Raw genomic sequence first — 4255 nt, 5'->3', positions numbered from 1 at the left:
TTTCTCTAAAATTGACTCACTTGTAATTGATAATAATGAAGCATTGCATAGAGTTGTTGAAAAAAGGTAAATTCAATAAGTAGAATATTATATCTAATGTCCTTTTGAAAATTTGAAATAAACATACATTGAATATCAATTTTAGGAACAAGATAGGAAATCTAAGAATGAAAATATTTAAATCTACCAATAAATTCAGTCAAATTTTCCTTACATCTTTGTTTACAATGCATCAAATTAGTCAAAGAGACTTGTAGGCCAATGCTATTTTGAATTGTTGAATAAAATCATTGGTAAGTTGTGGAAATGAATCAATAGAATAAGGAGGCAAGAAAAAAAACAATTGTAAGGCCTTGTCATGAAAGGTTCTAGAAAAAAACATGGTTAAAATCCTACCGTCATGAGCATAATCACGACAAAGGATTTGAAATTTTTTAGCATGATGAAAAATGTCTCGCTTACCATTGTAATTCTCAAGATGAGGCATACCAACTTGCTGATAAACATGAGTATGAATGATATCAAAGGACAAAGGGCTTTCCATGTCACACGTAGGAATAATAAACTTGTTTTGAATAAGGGATGCAAGTTATTGTTGTAAGGATGACACAGTTTGAGACAAACTAATGATTATTGAATCATTAAAGGAAATAGGAGGAATAGAAACATTAGAAACACTAGGTAAATTGTAGGAACCTACAACAATGGAAGAGACAACTGAAAGAACACTTGGAACCATAGTTGGTAGAGGATTAAAATAAGTAAAAGTAACATTGTGATACTAAATTGGGATGTACGAAGGGACATAGGAGAAACACTCATAGGAATATAGGTAACTATCATGGTCACCAATCAAAGAGTATAGGTGGGAACTATGTAAAAAAATAGAATAAGGTTCTACACTAGTGACAGGAGGAATCAACGCTAAATCTTGAGCATGTTGAGCTAAAATTTTAAAATTTAAATGTACAAGGTGAGTAATATCATGCAAGAGATCAACATCTTGATCACTATCACAAAGAAATTTCTTAAGAGCCTCTATAGCTTGAACAAAATCTTTATTATGGTTTTCTTGAATAAGCCAATTGCCCATTTTATCAAGTTCAATTGAAATTTTTTGGCCTTGTTCAAGAGGAAATCTTAAAGAATCATCCTCATCATGAGATGAGTGAAAATATTTTTTCTCCATTATAGGATTAGAATTAGGAAGAAGAAAATTCTCATTTGAGATCCTAAGGAAAGGAGAAGAAGTCTCAGGATCAAAGGTACGCATAAGTCTATGACCTCATCTAACCAGAAGATTAGAGGTAGGACAAGAATTAATAAAGCTCATAAATCAATGTAATGAATATGAACTAAACTAATAAACATAAAGCATGAATTATTTTTCATATTTTGAAAGATTTTTTGAATTTTTTTCATATTTTTGAAATATAAATGCAAGAAATCTAATTAGCATGTAAGATTTAACATAAAAGACAAATCTACCACCAATAAGATAAGATAAAAAGAAATATAACACCACAAAACACAATAGGGCATCTAATTACACAAAAGAAAAGAGGGTAAGCGTGTTAGGTTCACCAAAATGAATAGAAGAAAATATGTGTAGAGGAAATATGAATATGAGGGGGAATATAGGATCTATCCTTAACAAAAATTTTCAAAAGGAATAATCCAAACTGATTAACTACAAGGAAGTGATCAATGCACAAAAGAATCAAATAATGGAGAATATGAATAAAGGAGAAAATCCTATTATCTACTATAGAAAGTAAGTTCTTGAGTCCTTGAATATATAAAAGATAAATAATAATGTCAAAGTAGGGTGAATCTCGAAAATGCCAATTTTTGATGTCGGTGTACAGTTTTGAGGAATTCTGCAACCCACTCTAGACTGGAAATGTCAAGATAGAGAAAGTTAGGAAAAAAAATTTCCTTTCGAAGGTAGCCCAACCTTGACCAGATAGTGGGGCATAAGTACACCCCAAAAATTCAACCATTACCTGCACAGCTCTGTTGAAAATTCTATTTGTAGATCTCACAAGTTTGGCAAAAGGGTATCCAAATGTGCACTTTATTTTGGTATCATGTAGCTATACCTACATGAAAATTGGTTTTTTGTTTGGATAGGGGGTTTTCCTTGGTCAAACCCTATTTTAGAATTAAACATGAAATGTAATTGAAATTTAAATATGTATAAGCAAAGTAAATGGAACTATTCACCTTACTTATATTGAAATCATTGTGGTGTATTCAAATCCTTGAATCCACAAGTAGGGATGATCCAAGTGAATCTATAATGAATGTAGGATATCTCAAATCAATGGAATTAGATCTTCAACGTGACTCTTGAATGAATGTTTGCATAGGAAGAGGCTAGGATGAATGTGGATGGATAAATCTTCAATAAGAAGGCTCCATTGATACTGATTCCTTCAGTAGCTAAAAATGGACCTCCTTTAATTGGATTTTGAATGCTTGATAATGGATCATATAATAACTTCTCATGCATTCTTAGGTTAGAGAAAATGAGAGAAGAAGGTTTCCTTATATAGAGATCTAGGGCACAAACCTCTAGAGAAGGCTGACATGGGAGTATTAAATACCAATTAACCTTAACCCCTATAAATTGACAAGGATTAAATGAAATTTAAGAGTTTACCATTCTAAAACTCGAAACTACTAACCTAGAAGCGAGAAAATGAAACTTTCCGAAGTCCAATATCCTAGAAGTCTTAGAGCTTGAAAATTGTATTTAGGATTAGGGATGAGGGCGACCCTACCCTATGTTAGAGTTGTGGTCATCCTTGACCTAAGTTAGGGTTGAGGTCAACCTTGACCTTTTAGGTCATCTTTGACCCAAAAAGTCAAAGTTTTTAGTTTCGTAGATAAATTTGTTGAAAAAAGGTTGGAAAGAGGGAGAGAGAAGTAGAATAGGGGGGAAACAACTAGAGCCATGTATAAACCCACTAAAGTTTCTTGACATAACCCTAGACCACTTACTTAGAGGGCTAAATATTCCTAACATTGAAGTGCTTCTATTTTAAGATGATACATTACTTGTAACATAAGTGGATAGATATATGATGTGAATATGAAGTTTATAGAGTATATACAAACTGAGTATGTGACATGTGATCTTATGTTAGATATCTATGATGTGAATTCAAGTGTAATAGTAGAGATATGTGAAATAAAAAAATTAGGGGAAAGAGGTTATTTTATCTATCTTTTTTTGTTTGAAGGACCAAATTATATAATTTCATGTTTGGGTTGTGGGATCATCTTGCATACTATTGTAATTATAATACCAACTCCTAAAAGATTTGATGAAACTCCTAACAGAATTGAGCTTTTTAATAGAGTCTAGTCCTCCAAAAAGGACCAAGATAGTATATGTAATTCAAAAACTGTTAACAGTGTCAACATTCTTAATAGGATTCTTTTGTTTAGTGGATCATTTTGTGGGTACCATCCCCATTGAGGTTTTCCCTTGGCCAAGGTTTCCCTATTTAACAAAATATGGTGTTATGAGTTGTCTTTGTGTATGGATTTTTTTACTATTCAACATTATTGTTTTACATTCATATGCATGTTGCAAATTAATTAATTATATCCAATTGTGGGAAAAAAAATTTAGAGTTCTGATTCATCATCCCCTCTTAGTATTATCTATTTCTGGCAATTTGTATCGGAGCTCAGTTACTTAGAAGATGATTAACATCTTGAGTAAGATATCTATGGATCTAGAACACTTGAAGAGGAATCTTGAAGAATCCCTTGAGAAAATTTACTATCTTATAGGAAGAAAGAGATAACCTTAAATAAAGGTGTGAAGATACAAAAGATTACATTGGTAAACTGAAAGATAAGATTGACTCTCTCAAAGCTAGAAAATATCCTAATTAATAAACTAGTGATAGTGATGAGCTAGCAACCATTAAGAAAGAAAATGGTAAGTTTGACTCAAACCTAAAATCTAAGAATGCAAATCTAAGATCTCATCTAAGAAAAGTGACATTCAAATTAGATTCTATCTAAATAGAGCATGCAAAATTAGAGAAGTACAATGGCATTTTGAAAGGAGAGTTAACTTAGGCTAAGAAATAGTTAGAGAAGCTTTATTCTAGTAGTAAAAAAATTGATGAACAACTATTCTAACATAGATCTTATGATAACACTGGTCTTGGATATCTTATTAGAGAAAAATCCCCAAAAGAAAGTTAAGTTAGGATAGAACTAGATCTAGTTT

This window comes from Cupressus sempervirens, chromosome 1 (genome assembly GCF_028749045.1).
Source record: "Cupressus sempervirens isolate cs-2001-9-10 chromosome 1, ASM2874904v1, whole genome shotgun sequence".
In the NCBI taxonomy this organism is placed as follows: domain Eukaryota; kingdom Viridiplantae; phylum Streptophyta; class Pinopsida; order Cupressales; family Cupressaceae; genus Cupressus; species Cupressus sempervirens.
Note: the sequence above shows the minus strand (reverse complement) of the source record.